This window comes from Scleropages formosus, chromosome 19 (assembly GCF_900964775.1).
Source record: "Scleropages formosus chromosome 19, fSclFor1.1, whole genome shotgun sequence".
Lineage (NCBI taxonomy): Eukaryota > Metazoa > Chordata > Actinopteri > Osteoglossiformes > Osteoglossidae > Scleropages > Scleropages formosus.
This window is the reverse complement of record NC_041824.1, coordinates 13353923-13372614: the sequence shown is the minus strand read 5'-3', so window position 1 is coordinate 13372614 and position 18692 is coordinate 13353923.

Here is an 18692-nt window from a genome sequence, read left to right as displayed (position 1 = left end):
ATACGTTATGAAGAGAAACCGCACAGGTTCCAGAACGTTCACCTCACATACATGACACATCACACATGACATTGCAAATTCCCAAAATGATTGGATAAACTTTTCCTGCTAATTGCTCTGCTGTCTCTTCAACCATTAAACTGAAGAGCACGCTCAATAAGCCAACAGACACACGTGTGGAGTTTCACACACTTGCCATAATGTCCCACTCTCATGTTCCCAACACACCAACAGATGGAAAGATCCGGATGCTGATTCAGCAACTACAGTATATGACCGCACTTCCCCTTCAGTTTCTTTTTTTTTTTTTGGGACATATTTTGGATACATTCCGTTTTATTGATTTTTTTGTTCCGCGAATCAAAAAGTGGGTATTAAAAGCTCAGAGCTTTTATACTAAAATTCTGGATAAAGTTCAAAAATTTGGAGATGCCTGTACTTTGTGTCAGTTCAACGTTCTCTTCTAATCATGCTTAGTATCTTGAAATTTTACATTGGTTTGTATGTTAGTTAAGAAATTTTCAAGATTTTATTGGTTACAAAAAATTCATTAGGAAGTGAAATAGAAAAGCAATCATGGAAATACATTAATTTTTACTGATTAGATTCCGCAACTAAAGCTCAGGAAAGAAATTAAGTTCCACCTCATTATACCCTCTTTGATTCTGGCAATGAGAGGTCTATAATTAATCTCTGATAATATTGACACGTCTTGGTAAACATACGCCTAAGGATTGCCAAGACTTCGTTCCCAAATAATATTACGTTCCTTTAGAAAGTTTGGGGCTTTAGAGTTAAAAATTTAACCTTGATTTGTGTGGACATTTAATTTTGGACTTGTGAATAAATGATGTTTGTCTAGGCAGCGGCGACACCTTTGGCTTTGCAACTCAAGGACCTCAGTTTGAATTAGTCTCCTGTCCCAGTACCCCAGACCAAGGTACTTACCCTGTATGGATAGAGTAAAAAAACTGCACAGCTCTATAAAAGCAGTCTATTTGCAGGCTGCTTTGGAGACCGGTTCAGCTACATAAACAAATACACAAGTGGGTGCTGCTAAATACAAATAAAGTTAAATATAACCAACTTCTCTGCATGTAAGGTAATTTCATGTTTTACTCTTTAATGCCCTTAATGTTGCTCTTTTGTCATAGCCACTAAGTCAGGGAAGAGATCCATGGAAACTAGGAGTTGAAAGCACTTCTGGCTGTGAAGGAGCCCAGGTGGCCAGATGTGCTGGCAGATGTGTGACTCACTGTGGTTTTTTTTACTTTGCCTTGACCCCAGCTGCCACGACCCTTCGTAGGTAGTCGTGATGTCAGTATGGGAGGGCTCTGCAGCGGGTTAGGGGCAGTCAAGGACGCACTGGGGCGCCAGTGAAGGTGAGGGGCATTTCGGCTCAGACGACCGATGAAGTGACATCGCGAGACCGGTCACGTCACTTCCCCCGGCTCCGCCCTCACCGAAGGGGCCTCGAACACGCGGCTCGCACGTGCGCAAGACGCCGGGGAGACGGGCGCTCGTTAGCAGCGCCTTTTGTACCGTGATCGACCGCCCCGTCGCCGCAGACGTTTGGCCCAGGGGCAGGCGGACGGCTGGCGAGGACTCGGCCGTCCACGCGCTCAATACTCGCGCAACTGCGCGCAATCGCTTGCACGCCTTCTTGGACAAAGTTGGGTGAGGGCTGCAGGCACTCGATGGTCCACGTCGATCTACATAACAGATCTGGCGGCTCTGGCAGCACGCCACTCTCACCCAGGCTCTTTCCATCCTCACGCACACACACACACACACACTCTCTCCATCTCTCTCTCACCCCTACAAGATATGTTCACTTTGTAGGCTACAGACTGATGCTCTCAAATGTGAAAATTCTCACTGTTAGTCTGGCAGTATTTAAAGGACAGGAACACGAAGGGTAGAAAAGCATAGCGGGAGCAATGGGAGGAATGGAGGAACAGATGCAGGGTTGCAGAGTTTGAGGCCACCATGGGTGAGAGTCCTTTCGCCTCGGTTATACACTGGGTGCAATACTGCCATCTGTCGCTGCCACCCAGAACTGTAGGTCTGCACCAAAGGAGCCTTAAAGAACTGAATGACATACATTCCTTTTACGTGTGTGTGTGCGTGTGTGTGTGTGTGTGTGTGTGTGTGTGTTTACGTTTAGGCAAATACAGAGATAAAGAGAGACTCTGAGCCAGAGATCAGCCCCAGGTCTTTGCAGAAAAGTTTGCAGGGAGGACTGTAGTTGAGTGAGCTGATTCTGGATCAGTTCCTGGGGGCACTATTTCCCCAAAGCCCCTTGAGAGCAAATCTACAAATTAATTAAAATATGGCAACGTCTGGCATTTGCTGTTAAAATACAGCCCGAGGAACCCGGGCGAGGGAAATTCACCGCAGTGCCGACGTGGGCCCTGGCAGTCATAATTGTGACGATCAAATGAAATCAGCCAAACATTGCTGCTTTCACAGCGTTTCTTTTTTTCCCTTTTTTTTAAAAAAAAAAAAAATAAATAAAATTTCGACCACTTTTGACAAGGAAGACATTTCACTTTTTAGCTTTCACTCAACTAATAATCATCTCCTCTGATTCATAAACACCTGCTGTTTGTTGATACTAACGGCAGTAATGAACATGTTCCATTAAAAAGCAGTCATTTCTCTCGCTACAGGGGACCGTGCTTAAAAAAGTGACATGTAACCAGAAGGTTTACGGTTCAAATGCCAGGAGGTCCATTGCAATTCTGCCTCTGAGTGGGTGCTTAACCAGAAGAGCTTCGCTGAACGTCCAGCTGCGTTATTTGCTCAGTTTACGCTATTGTACGCCAAGTTGCCCCGGTAAAGAACCGCACAAATAATTACAAAGAAAAAAAAAAAATGGAAAAACACTTTGAGATACAAACACAAAATAGTCCCTCTGCCCTCTTGTTTATTATTTAAAACACAAGCTTTTTGTCATTGTTACACTGTCCTCCCAAGGACCACTTAACCCCTGCATCAATACAACTCATTTCCACAACATTCCAACGGAACGTGTTCTTCAGTCCGTTTACCACGTTGGACCATCATGGGATCCAGGTTCACACGTGGGCCCACCTGCGTAGGATGATGCAGGAGGGGGTGTCCTCAACGGCACGCTGTCCTGAATGTCTTCCGCACACACACACACACACACACACACACACGAGCGCAGACTCATTTACACAGCGGTGCTTTGGCAGCTCAGAGCATCAGGGTGAAATGTGTCATCTCCTCCTCCTTGGTCAACATACTTCATTAGATTTGCTCTATTAAAAATCAGTGTCTATACATAGATGGACATGTAAGTTCTGAAGGTATGAGGGTCCCTTTGGACTCGGGGTTTAGCTTAGCTGCTGGCACAGGTATGCTAAGGGACTGAAAAAACACCTGTGTGTGTGTGTGTGTGTGTGTGTGTGTGTGTGTGTGTGCGTGCTCACACCCCGATATAGTGCATCTGTGCAGTGAGAAACGGAGACTCTGTCAGGCAGCACGGTGATTCCCTGGCAGTGCAGCAGACACCCACCTTCCCACCTGAAGCCCAGGGGTCTCACCTGCCACTGCAGACAGACTTCATCTGGCTTGACGTGTGGCAGTTAAGTAGTCGGACAGGAACCCCCCCCCCACCCCACCCCTCCACAGGACCTCTGCGAGATGCTGACGTTCATACGGAAAACCATGAGAAATTTGCATGAAACGCTGCCTTCTGTTCGGCGTCAGTCAAACCCTCATCGCACCCTCCTCCCCTGGGCTTCGCGCTGCACCTTCTTCTGGTGCCATTCTCTAAAGGAAGCTTAACACCGTTACTCTCTCTGGAGAGTTAAATGAATAAACGGACATGTAAACACTCCCGCTCGGTCCCCACGACTACACTCCCCACCTTCGGACCCCTGCACTACAGCCATTGTCTGAAAGGGAGTCCAAGAGTTGGAGGAATCTTTGCTCCGCAGCATCAGAATCCAGCCTCCCCAGCATGTGAGACACACATCGCTCATGGACAAGGTCAGCAGTGAGGTGTTGCCCAGTCCCACGGCACACGGTGGACCAGCTTGCGCTGCCGGACACATGCGGGAGATGAGGAGATCCCATTTTCTCCTGGCAGCCTGATGGCACCATCTAGAAAACACAATTTGCTCCCAGCATGTTGAGATGTGGACAGCAGCGGAAACACCGAGGACAGTCGGCGGCATGCTGGGAATCCTACCCCCCCACCGGGTGAATTCGCATGGTGACCAGCTGGCAAAGCATGCTGACCACACTCTGCGCGGGGTGAATGAGCCATGGACATGATCTGCAGGGTCAGTATCGAACAGACAATCACCTTGGAGAGTCACTAATTATTACTCTTTTAGCTGCGCTTTCTCCGAAGTGACTTCCAATGTCAGATTTGTGGCAACACACTAAGTCCCTAACCCACCTATACAGCTGGGTTGTCTTTACAGTTTAATTTTAGGCTAAATACCTGTCATTCAAAGCAAGGTGACATCTAACTGCTACACCCCCCGCCTTCTCTATAAGCCTCTTAACAGACAATATTCAGAAAAAGAACATTTTCATCAACGCTTCTCTTGAAGTGAAGACCACTTGAAGTGACCTTGTAGTGTGGTTGAACGCTCAACCCTAGACCCTTGAGCCTATCCCAAACCCTAACCCCAGTTTCACTGAGGGACACTCCTGGAAGAGTTACAGTAGATGTCCTCAGAGCCACAAGGAGGCCAGATTACTAGAGCTCGATGGATCCAGTTCGAAGCAAACATCTTACTTAGTGTGAAGGTGTGGAGATGACAGTGTTATAGAGGTAAACTTACTGCGATAAGGAGTCACAATCCAGCAAATTGATGGTAACAGAGGGGAAGTTCTGGGTCAAAGAGAGAAGTCAAGATCCTGAAAATTCTGTCTGCTGGGGGCTAGAGACCAAGCAACCCTGATCATGAGGGCCCATGTCACTGGTCAACTTGAGCCCTCGGAGCAAAAGTGAGGACCGAGAGAGACGTTAACTAAATGCGGTTAGACACTTGCGGGACTGCTTATGCACTTCAGCTGTTCAGTGCGACTGTTCATTCAGGAGCTGTTGCTAAGAGTAACAGTCCATTACAACGACTGAGACCCACTCCTGACCAAAAGTGAACCTCACGGAGCTGGAACTGCAGACCTTCTACATGGTGCGACAGCCAGTCACAGAAATACCTCAGAATCCCGGTACCCAGGTTACAGGTTTACTGGAGCAGCTTTCACTGAACTAATGAAAAGCCCCGCAGTATAAAGCTACACTTGTCCCTGTAAGGCCACAGTATAAATTATAAGAAATATGTGCTGCTATAATTAAAGGGAATTTATTTTTTTTAGTTTCTTAAAGCACAACCTAAATTATTTTTTAATGAAGGTTTTGAATGTAGGCTGAATACTCTTACGTTCTTGGCAAGGAAACATTTTATTGTTATAGTGTAGAAATTAAGGTACGTAAATGACTGAAGTTCTTTTTCCACTAGAAAATAGTTTGATCTGCTTGAAAACTCAAACTCTGGAATGCCCGGACACCTTTCTGGATGCTCTCAGTGGCACGCGATTAGACCTTTGTCATGTTCTAATCTCTTCATTCACTCACTTTGGTTAAATGCTTCTCCTGGTCAGGGCCACAGCAGTCCAGGGCCCATTCCAGGAGCGCTGGACGCAAGCTTGGGCGTACACCCTCGATATTCTCACACAACACAGACACGCACATTCATCATCTCTAATCCAAAAGAAACACATCTTTGGACTGTGAAGAAAAAGATCAGAGCCCCTGGGGGTGCTCTTTTGTCAAAAAAACTGAAATCAACACTTTCGGCTTGTGACAGATACTTTGTCCGAGGTTTGACCCCATCCCTTTTACATTCACCGATTCAATCCCTCTGCCGTGACCAGTTACTGGTAACATCAATACATCAAGCATGGGAGCACATTCTCCACAGTGACCAATCTCTGACCCTTCCCGCTCTCTGTCTCAGCTCCGCCGGTCCCTTTCCGTGTGGTGACCAGTCACAATGTGAGGAAGCAGCTGTAATTACCTCCGGGGCCAAGTCGTATGCACGCAATCCGTGGGGCGAAGGAACCGGCTAAGGTGCGGGGGCAGCGCAGCAGGCTGAGAATGGGGCCTCAGAGACATTCTACCCAAAGTCAAAGTCGCCTTTATGGTCATTCCCACAATATGTCTAGAGAATACATAGGAGTGAAATAGCATTTCTCCTGGACCACGGTGTGAACATAGAGAACAACAGAAACACAGAGGACCGCATATACATGTATCAAGTGCACTGATAAAGTATGTTCAATCCCTGCTAGCAAACAGTGGCCTAGTCAGAGGAGTCCATTTAATTTACGACTCACTTCCACTACTGGTCGCGTGTGCGGTTCATAACGAAGGAGAGCGATGTCAACAAGGCGACGTGGACAGATACCGCTCAGAAGAGTAGCGGCATGCACGCTGAGAACAAAGCTCGAGCACGCTGCTTGAGGGGTTTAGATGAGCTTCCTGATTAAACTGTACAAGATGTCGTGCACGTTATTTGAGGAGCGGCGAAGCAAAAGGTCTTAATATGATTTCTGATAAGCCTTCCTGGCACACTCGGTCGGAGAGCAGTAGCGGACAGTAGGTTGCTATGCAACACCTAGCTCGCAATCGAGAGAGGGGCTCCCGGTCCTCTGCAGGCCTTTTGTCCACCCATGCGGTGCTGTCTTATGTAGCTGTCCATCTCCCAGCAAGGTCATGCCTACCTTCAAAGCAACAAGCTGCTCAAGATCTGCAGGGCAAAGTACTCAATTTCCACAAAACTCCGTACTCCTGCCACAAATCCCACCTGAGGAGATGGAGGGAAACACACTGCGCTACGAGTGAAGGATGTTCACTGGTAGAGGAGGCATTCAGATGAAAATTCAAACCAGCGGAGCACTAAGCTGTGCACGGCAAGGAAGGTGGGGAGAGCCTGGGTATATGGTGGGAAAGACCAACTGACAGAAAGGAAGGAAAAAGGGCATGGCCAAAAAAAGTAAAGAGAGAGGAGAACATTCATCGATGGGAGGCACCTGTGCTGCTTTTTGGCAGAGCTCACACACTGCATGGAGCTTCAGGTGCTCTGCACTGCCTTGGATTCCACTGCAAGGGCGTTGCAAGATGCCAGACTCCTTCTCTCCAAGGTATCGTACCTTATGGGAGCTCATTCCACTACTGTTGAGGCCTCACCCACTCTGTTAGCTGCCCCATGTTGCTCTGAAAGCAAACATATCGAAGCATCAACTGTCAGAGCTCTTTTACAGTTGGCACACACTGCTAACTAGCAATCAACCCAATTCGACTCACCTTCGCAGATGTGTTTGATTGTGGTTTAGTTATTTCGAAGTTAATCTCCTTTTTCATGCAGTGTTTTCGTTATTTTGTCCCATTGTTGTACTCAGATGGGGATGGAGCACTGCATCTTACAACTACTACAGGCAAATAATGGAGCCATCTAATAATACATACTGTAAATATTAAGGACCTCACAATTAAGGGGTAGGGCCACCCTTTGCCTTCAGAACAGCTTCAGTCCTTCTTGAAATAGCGTCATACAAGTCGTGAGTTGTTTGCAGTGGGGTATTACACCGTTCTTCAAGAAGACAAGCATTCTAGTCCTTTGAGGCACGAAGGAGGTTGAAATCGACTTCACATTTTGTGCTCCAAGACATCTCATGTATCTCCTCTACTCATTTCTCTGCACTGGCTTCCCATAGCTGCCCGGATCAAATTCAAGACCCTGGTTATTGCCTTCAAATGCATCAATAGAGCTGCTCCCAGCTATTTACAAGACTTGATCAACCGCTATACTCCAGCCAGACCCCTTTGCTCGTCTACTTCTGCTCGCTTGGTGGTCCTGCGCACGAAAAGTAAAACACGGAGGTTCTCGGTTCTGGCTCCGTTGCGGTGGAATGACCTTCCCCTCCCACTCAGAACTGCTGAAACTCTGTCTACATTCAAGAAGGGTCTGAAAACTCACACCTTTTCCGGACTCACTTCGCCCAAGATTTCTCCAGCTCATGTATGGTGAAGTGCTCATGCACCGTAACTTCATGATCATCCCCAGCTAAGCCTTTACACATAGCCTTTTGGCATAAAGGAAGAGTCCCTGTAGGTGACCTTTGACTTGTGATGACTGTTCCTCTTTGCCGATGCAGTTTATTCAAGTTTGCAATATGCTGTCATTATTTCTGAGGCTGTTCTCCTTAACACATTAAAGAATTTTGCAGTTTTGTGACCAATGCACCTTCAGGTCCAGATGGCCTCTTTGGAACACATTCCTCATTTGCTGTTCACTTGTTGCTTCACAATTCTTCTGATGGTACCTGGCGCTGAGTGCCTGGTGTTACGTTGCAGATATTAACCTTTCTATCTCTCCTTGAACCCCACAACTGTGCAACCATGCTATGGTTGCTTCTTTGTCCAACTGCTGGTCTGTCAAGTTTCCTGAAGAATTGGGCATGTAATGGTTTGCCCTTCAGCAAGTCTATTTTCTCATTCTCAGTGCTGCTATTGAGTTTGCTATGGTGTTCTTGCCAGCAATCTCTCAAGTCATTTACTTCTCTTTGATTTGTTTTGCTTCTTTATGGAGAGAGTACTTAGCTTTTTCCACATTACGTGACCCGAAAAGCCTAGTGAACTTGTCTACGCCTAGTTGGATGTCGTTGCAAAGGCTAATGATAGATAAGCAAATTCAAGTTTGACTCACTGTCTTGTCTCTTGATATATAGCCTTTCGACATCAGCTTTTGAGTGATGGATTTCCTCTCATAGTCATAAGTTTTTTTTCTTGTGATCTAGCGTTTGTATCTCAGCCAGTCCTCTCTATTCCACAGCTAGGGTGGGACTGGTTCCACAGGACTGTTCATAGCTGTTTCCTTGTTTTCTGAACTCAGCTCTGTGTTGAGTCCGACTTGGCGATAATACTGTCTTGATTTTGTCTTTTATCAAGGTGTGCTACATCCCATCACTTTCTTCCATAGCAAGTTATGTACGTGTTCTCAGGACTGATATTTCAGATAACGGTCTCGTCATTCATTTGGATATTATGGCTTTTGCTTAGCTTGTCATGTTTAAATACTGCTGCGGCACGTATCTAGTCCAAAGTCCATTTTGATGTGGTCACTGAACGTTCGGACTGTGCTCAGAGCTTGTTCTAGTTGATATTCACTCATTCTTTGCACACAGCTTCAGGGCACACATATAGAAGAGGTGGCCGACGTTGTACCGCTTGTCAACGTCATATCGTATACCTTGTCTTTTGAGGACAACCGTGAGCGGTGTAAGTGCTAAACAGAACTGCAGGGGAGACGAAGAGTCACCTTCCTCTTTGTACTATTATATCAATGCATATTTAGCTCACACCTTTGTTGAAGGCAGTTTAAAATGACAAAATACACCAGGCTTAGCTACTATAGTTATCTACAAAACAGAGCAATGTAACACACACTCATACACCACGGGCAACTTTGAGATACCAGTCCACCTGAGACATATCTCTTTGGACTGTGGGAGGAAACCAGAGCACCTAGAGGAAGCACACACGCACACGGGGAGCACTGTCCACAGAAACTAAGCAGGAACATCTGCTGCTCCAGAGTGTTTCCCAGTCTCACAGATCTCTTGATGTCTGGAAGTAGGGGGTGGGAAGCAGACACTAATGAGAGGGCGATGTTTCCTGGTCCAGTCTGCTGTTTTCTCCCTGGGAACCACCATGGTCAACCAGAGCAGCAGGCCAGGCTTCTGAAGGAAGATGGATCAAATGAAATGAATGAAGATGAGAAGGAGGAGATCAGTGAATCCTGCATTTACTACATGATGCTGTGACTTGAAGATTATACCCATCAATAGGATTATGATCTTTTGTTTGCTGGTTTCGTACAGTGTTCTCCCATTTGAATGGCACTCGGTGTTTGAATAAAGATAAAGAAGCACTAATGGTGATGGTTCAGTACTGTAATTGCTATTGAAACAGGCTTCATTCACCCATTTGCAACACATTTCTTTTCTGCTTCACAATACCCTAAACATAGGATGAGAACTTGATGAAGCTTAATAATTAAATGCAACACAATAATTAATAAAAAATTTCTTAGAATACCAGAATTAGCTCCCGAAAGACATTCTCATGGCAAGGAAGGTGGTCGGAGGGTGCCGTATCAACGAACGTCTGTGCACATTTCATTCAAGTAGCTGTCTTTCTGCCCATCGGACTTTGCCTCGTCTTTCGGACCACCTTGGTCTCTTACCACCCCTAGGGACGACTCCCTGCGTCTAATTGAATTAGACTCCAGCCAGTTCCGGTCCGAATTAGCGCAAATGCAATCAGACGGAATTGAATTAGGCAAACCCGGTCGGATATGTAAGAGAGAGGCAGAGGCAGAATGCAGCCTGTCAGAATGAGCCACACTTTAATTAGGCCCATTGTCGGGCCGCTGTCTCAGTACGGAGGCTTAGGGAAAAGGGAATGGGGATAAAGACCATTTAGATCAATTTAGACTGTTGAAAAACACATTATGCCCACAAAGCTGCTCAGTACATGTCAGGAGAGGGACGGGAGGAGGGGGACGGGGGGACAGGAAGTGTCTCAGAACTCTGGCATCAGCCGGGCCTGCGTAGCGTTTCTTATACCTCTGTGTCGTCTTGTCCTTCCCGCTCTAACCGACCGCCTCGCTGCTCTGCGTCTCGCGGCCAGAACATCTCCGCCACTAAATCACTCACGCTGCACTGGTTCGCCTGCGGTTGTACTTCCGTATCTTCCCTGTGAGAATTCCACCATATAAAACATTCCAGCACACCTGCTGCATGTCACATGTTGCTATGATAATGTGCATTTGGTATTTAGTTGAGTAAGAGAAGTGAACAGGGAATCTCCTCACCTTCAGCTCCACCGCAGCTCCAGCAGATGCCTGTCACATTAGCCTCACCCTCATGGACTCAAGGACTCATCCCATACCTGCACCCCATGCAGCCCTAACTGGTCTTCACCGGCACACTCGCAGAGAGCAGCAGTAGGGAGCTCAACTATCTTCTTCAGTCTCACCACCTTACGTGCGAAGCGGTAAAATATATGGGCTTTGCATCTGCGAGCACCGCTGGCACGCTTGGGCTCCGGTGTTAATTTGGAGCGGCGTTCGTTTGGCACGAACGCATTCGGATGCGAAGATGTCATTCACTAACCCGATACCTTCAAGCTCACCGTTCAATCCATTCAGGTTCTGGTTACCGTGGCAACCTCTGTGTGGTCACAGTTGGTGATTTATTTCTTCTACAAAGAGGTTGGAAACAGATCACCAACGGAGCTTTAAATTACTGTGGATCCAGACATGAAATAATCCTAAATAATAACAGTAATATTATAACAACAAAAGAAATAATGTTTGAACCCATAAAATCCCTGGGATGGGAAAAATAAAAAGGGAGATAATTTCAAACAAAATTACACTTTATTTAAAAGCAAATAGTAGATAATTTTATCATGACAAATTATATTTCTATAACAAAAACATTTCTGTGAAAAACATTTTAAAGGACTGTTCCTTTCCACATCGGTTATTGCTGTACAATTATTTTCTGTTGTAAATACGTAATTTGCAATGATTGTCTAAAATTGCTTTACATAGAAAAATCAGACAGCCCAAAAAAGCAATAAAGAAAATCAAGCTTTTAAAAAGAACTAATTCCTGACCTTGGGTTTGACAGATTTGTTTTAATAAAAAGTGAGTGGTTGGGGCACTCTGTCTATTGATGCATCGTTTATGCCTGAATAATGAGCGGTTTATTTGTAATCAATGAAATATTCATTGTATTTTGTAGATCCGTCAACCATTCACGAATTAATCAAGCAGCAGTCATTTGGGTGTCAACCGGATGCTCATTTCCTGCTCGAAGTCTTGTGGGGTTGCCTTTGCCTCCCACATCAGCACATTTTCATTCACCACTTTGAGCCACTGGAAGGGCCTTGAAAGGACGACAATATGCTTACAAATTGGCTTTGGCAGTTAATAACCGGAGTGCCTCAGGTTTGCTTGTTTGTCTGAATTTGCATGTGCGGAAGTGAGACCCCCGCGTGCCGGGGAGACCCGCCGCGGAGAACGAGGCTTCTTGTGAAGCGAAGCCCTCGGCCGCGGTCTCAGGCCGACGTGGGGGCGTGGCGGGTTACGCGAAAGGCGAGGCGGTGCTGGAGCGGCCCTTGGGTGCACTTTCGACAGCAGGATCGATCTTGCTCACGCATACACGCAAAGAGAAAACGTTTCCGCCTTGCTTTGCCCCAGGCCAGCAGAGGGTGTGTGTTTAGCAGCGTGTTTCACCGAGCTTCCAGCTTCGTTAGCAGCAGCTCGGTGTCACGCAGAGCGGGGGGACGGCATTCTTCCCTTTTCTTTGCTCCCAGTCCCATTGCCCCACCGCTTCCTAAAGGGGCCAGCCTCATAGCTGGAACCACTGTCTTATGGGTAACAATGCTCGGGGGGGGGCACGTTCGTTCCCGCTGGACTTCCCCTCTTACATGCTTACATATAACACAAGGGTTAATGATAGAACTCCTGGGTTTGACATGCAACACATTAAAATTTCCGGAGGAAACGTAAGAAATACGCCTGTATGTCCTGTATGGACAGGTACGAAACCTAGTAAATGTCTCCGCTTGGACAACAACAGTGCTGAGAGCAGACGTAACAGCTAAACTCCACACACACACACACACACACACACACACACACACACACACACACACACACACACACACACACCACTCTGCCTCGTGCGCCATGCTGGACCACTGCAAGTCTAAGTGGCTCTACCTCTTTCTCACACATACACACTCATACACACAAGCATGCCATCCAGTGCAATATCTCAATTTAGATGGCCTCCCGATTTAATAACCCTTATTTAGCGCACACCATACATTTTAGATTAGACAGCAACTTCACAGCAATTTACCTGTACATACATCAAGAGTTTCTTACTGGAGTAACTGTAGTAGTTTGATCAAGCGTACTACGAAAGGAGGAAAATTTTCACGTAGTATATAAAAATATGTTGCATATGCCGTAATGCTGCAGCGTTATATTAATTGTCCTTCATTAGTGCAGTACGTCCTTGTCATCTACACCTGTATTATGCGCATAAAGTCAATAATCGTGACTCGGCTTGAACTGAAGGTGATCAGCTTGCAAGGTGACACCCTGTACCAGGACAGCACTGGCCAGCCCATACAATAATGAGTCCCACACCCCCAAAGTATACAGACAATTACTATGCCTTGGCGAAACGTTAGCCATTTCATTAGGATCCCTTGTATGAATCCGATGAGTTCAGCAAATTGAAAATCTTACGTCCAGGGATACGGGGAATCGCAAAATACGTATTCGCAGGGGTTATCCGTTCAACACCTTCAGTATATGCAGTTGTTCTGGGTTGGGATACAACGGTAAACACAAGACCTAACCTCTTCCATGCTCGTGGAAACCTGGCTTGGAACTTGAGATACGATACGCCTAGATGAACCTTTCGTTAATAGCTTTATTTTGCACAAAGCTCGCAGCTCATCGAATGAAAAGGAGCGTGCAGCCCCCTCTAATGAAATGAAAGTATAATTCAGAAGGTCTTTGTGAATGCAAGTCTTTTCCAGCACAAATGCTGGATGTGAAAATGGAACTGTCCATTGTGATAATTTATAGTATCCATTTTAAGTATGAATTTTTCCCGTTGAATATGGTAATTTCCTTTCGACCTTAGCTACTCACTTTCACAGAACCATTATGTTACTGTCTTTTAAAATTCTCGCTGCTCTCACGACAGATACAGATGGAAACAGCCTTTCTGTACCTGGTAGCAATAGAGTTTGGGCAAATTGTTCAACGCACTTGTGTAACAAAGCACCGGAAACTTATTTTCCGCGCAATCGACATTCAAAATGTTGTGTCATTAGTAAATTAGCCTGTTTTGTCACATTTGGTTTTCTTCTGTAGCTTTCAGAAATTATCCAGCAAAAGGCTTCAGAAATAAAGCACCTCAACCACGGTGTTCCCTCGCAGGTTATGAATGCTCTGAAAATCACCACTTCTAGTTCTGCTGGTGCCATTAATAAACTTACTGATGGCTATAATACGCCGGTAAGACAAGCCCTAGATTAAGTAGCGTGTGAGAAAACGAAGGAAGTGAGAAATAATAGGCGCTCCCCTGGGTTTATTAACACGAGCCGCTCCTTTAAATTGGAGTGTGATAAATTGTACCACAAATGGAAATCTACTAAACCGCAGGAGTGTCAGTCAGCACGGTAGCAGTGTACACCAGTGTAACGCTCTCAACATGGCTCACTCCTTTTATTAACTCTGAGCTGATAGAAAACAATAAAAACAACCCTGATTTCATTTTTAGTACTGTGCCTAGACTCCCTGACATCATAAATTAGACACGGGAAATGAGTTCGGACAGTTAGAATGCCGTTTCATATTAGTAGCAGTAATTTCATGACTTTACCCCAAAAACAGATAACCCTAACGCCCAGGTCCAGCCATCATGTACTTGCGTGTGACTTTTTATCATTGCAACGTATAAGACCAGTACTTTGATCACTATTCTAAAATGCAAAAAGAAGAAACAGAAGAATTCATCCGCAAAACACTGCCTGTCTGCTAAATCCCATCCCTAACAAACTGCAGAAAAATAAGAACTTGCTGTAATGACCGTACCCATTCCTACCATGACATATCTGGTCTTGTCCCAAACTCTTAAGTGGGCTGTACTTGAACATTTACTCCACACTCAGACGTAATGGACTTAACCGCTGACTTCTTTCAAAACTTGTCTTTATAGCTTATTTCTTACAATTACTAATACGTGTTCTGTAATTTCATACTCAGAAGAAGTTTGTTTTGCCGCAGCACTGCAACTGCACTAACCTGTTAATACATGCAATTCCTAGACTGTCACCCTTCATTGTGCAAGTAGTGCATTTCGGAAAAGAACTAATCGTCACCTATTAATCACACCTCACGGCTTATGCGTGTGTTTCTTATGATGTCAACGCACATTTATCATCATATTTCTGCCAGTGTCTTTCATATGAAACACATATAGAAAAATTACCTTAAAAAGTTAGTGTTAATGACAGAGTACTGTACATTACAGGCATAAAAATAAAGATCCCTTCAAAAAATGAATTTACAGTAATATAAATACATTACAAATAAGAACAAAATATATACATAAATAAGACACTATATTTATTCATTCAGGATATGCTTTTCTCCAAAGTATCACTCAGAGTAAAAAGAGTATTTCACCAATAAAAGGATGTAGATACTTGATTGCTAGATAGCATTAGATGTAATACGTTTAATAGGCAAAGCATAAAAGCACATAGTATCAAACATACTGTTATGCTGCAGACAAAGGTAACAATTAGCTCCAAGAGTAAGAAGTTTTATTCTGAACAAACTACAAATTGAGGAGATTTTTTAAACAGGACCTATGCTTTAGTACTCATAGGAATGCTTGCATTGACTCCTATAGGACCTCACTGCTGGGGAGTCAAAAGCCCATTGTCTTCATGATACAACAAACTCAGAATGCAGCTGCAAAAACTATGAGAAGAACGAGAAGATATGATTGCATTATGCCCATTCCTTGGTCCTTTCCCTGACTCCCACTACTTTTTATGACACGGATTAATGGTTGTGGCGGCCAAGCATTCATCGCGACATCGCTTTTTGACCCTTCGATGTCGGCTCTTCCTATCATTGTGAAGCAGAATTCACCAAGTGTTGGATTGTTCACCCACCAACAGGGAACGTGAGCTGGGTTTAGACCGTCGTGAGACGGGTTACTTTTACCCTACTGATAATGTGTTACTGCAATAATAATTCAAGGATTATTTAAAGTTTCTCAAGGGTTTAATAGCTACTTATTTTTTTTTTTGATATTATTGGCATATAGAGTAAGAATTTCATTGTATGGTGTAACAGACTGTTTACTGTACATACGACAATAAAATCTTGAATCTTGAATCACATACATGCAAGAATACACTCCCTGCCACAGGACTCTCCTGTAATTCCTAGAATAGTATATATATTAACTGCCGGTCGCAGGACCCATATATATTCTACCAGACAATTTTAGCTTTGTCTCTTCGGCCTGTGGATTCAGACTGAGACTGAAGGCTCAAGGCTGTTGTCTAGTATATGCAGAATAACACTTGTGGGGCCCCTGTCCATGTCGGTGTCTATCCAGCCATCTGCTGTGCTACCGTCTAGCTCTAACTATGTGTGGTAACCACACAAACGATGGTTAGAGAACTCTTAAAAAAAACCCCAAACAAACATTAGCATTTTCCCCAATGGCCCAGAGCGCTCTTCATTGGTTTGGTTTTGGACTCACAGAGGTTTCTTTCCCCTGCTGTAACCTTACAAGATTTGTTTTCTCTCTTATGTTGCTGCTTTCTGGCTCCTTTTCCCACACTTGCTTTTAACAGTGAGTCATTGTTGGTATTACTAATGCTACTTGAGGCATGTCTCCCTGTGTTTTTTTGCACTAGTTAACCGCTATGACGTAACCCATTGAGGGGTGCTGTACAAAAATAAATTGAGCTGAACTGAACCGTTGTGATGAGGAACCAGAAGCCTTGCAGCAGACGACACTGCCAGGATGCCACACTGTGGATTCTAATTACATCCCCGACGCATGCGGTAAACTGGCACTAAGCAACATGTGGCACAAGGCAGTGTGGTATTTGGGAATAAATGTCATCTTGGTGCACGTCTATGTTACAGGGTGCGCGTAGAAAGAATCTTGCACGTTGTGCAGTGCCGTGCAATGCCATCTAAAGCAGAGACACATTTCAGAATGACACGGCAGACACGTTGCCCCGTGATCGTTTCAGCCGGTCTGCCCGTTACATACGCCATGGAACAGTGTATGGTGGATTCATCCCGGGGCTCAAGGTGGAGAGGGCACTACCAGTGGCAAATTTCTCATTGGGCAAGTGTTATTTTATCATTGCTGTTGACAGGACTCCAGACCTGTGCGTTATCAACGTAATTTGCTGCAATGATGTGGTTATTGTGTTAGCTTTGGCTTCGTTCCCCTTGTACGTGATAAATTACTGTTTGCAAGGCTGTGTCATTTCTGATATGCCTGCGGAACACACACACCTCCTGATCTGACTAATTTCCATCTTTCAGTAAGTCAACCAGTTATTCCATTTTCAGTCAATACCAAAATGATGAATTTATAATGATGGTGATGATTCTGACATACATCTTGAGATACAACTGGACACATCATCAGTGATGTAACTTGGGGTCATCGGGTGTTTCGGGTCTGTCAACATCAGACACCCTTGCCCAGACAACCCAAGCAGGATTGATCACCTCTGCTGAACCACAGCCATTTAGATGTCCCTTCTGCAGCCTCTGTAACAACATCCATAGCTTTCCTTCTGACTGCCAGCGATACCCAGTGTTCTATAGGCCCTATACAAAGACTTAGCAGCACAACCCCATCAGCCCACGTCAACAGACACGTACCTTGCCCTACAACCTTCGGAGCAGCACTGCTCCACAATTTCTTTGTCCTTTGTCATTTTTCTTTCATTAGCCTCTTCCATCCATTCTTCTCAAGGAACTGTAAGTAGGGACAAGATGACTTCCTTAGAGGTTTCTGACAGCAGCACAATGTCTGGCCTCAAGGATGACACTGTGATGGTGGCTGGAATCCTAAATTGTACCTTCCTAAGTTAACAATCAACTCTCAGGGTCATGTCATCACCAGGAGCCCTGAACTAGCACTTTGCAGTGATACTGCTCTGTCACTTTCCTTCAGAAATGCTATTGTATGCCTTACCAGCCCGCAGGTCCTACAGTTTGCCCAGACAGATTATGTGACAGCCTTAAGCACCTGGTCTTGGTTCCAACGATAATGCCTCTCCCCTAGCACTCCAGTACATCTGCTAAGGATGTTTCCAACATTGCAGTACATCATACACTGCTTGGATCAAGAGCTTCATACAATGGGGATCTGCTCTCCAGAGCTCTGTCTGCAAGACCTTACATTTGAGCACTTGTTCTCCCCTAGTCTACTCTCCCTGCTGCATCCCAGTGATCCCAGCCATCCATCCCACTGTTCTGCGCACATCCTATTGTATCAGCTTGCACCTCTCCTTCCCACAACCTTTGTCATATTCCTGTAATGAAACTCAGTTGAGCCCTGTATTGCAGCACTTCCCTTGCCTGTGTCACTCCAAACTCCTATAGGATCCAAAAGGGTAACTTTAGCTTGTTACTCTATTCATACAAGCTTAAGCTTTAAGGTATACTTGGGCCTGTGGCAGAACATGCTTTTGCCCTCCTCACAGCCTTTTGTACCTCCTTCTCAGTAGTTTTACACTCATCCAAGGTGAGAGTGGACTTTGATTTTATTAAGGCCCTACACACTGTTCCAGGTCCTGCTCTCTGGCAGAATTACTCTATGTCGTTTTGAGGTCGCTGTCAATCTCCTGCTTGAAGCAGAGGAACTGCCCACTGTGTTTCTGCCCCAGCAACAATTTAGTGAACCCAAAGAGATCTGCAAAACAAAATGTCCACTTCCTGGCCTTTGTTTCCTCCTTCCCCATCTCACTTTGTCCTTTGCAAAGACAGAAG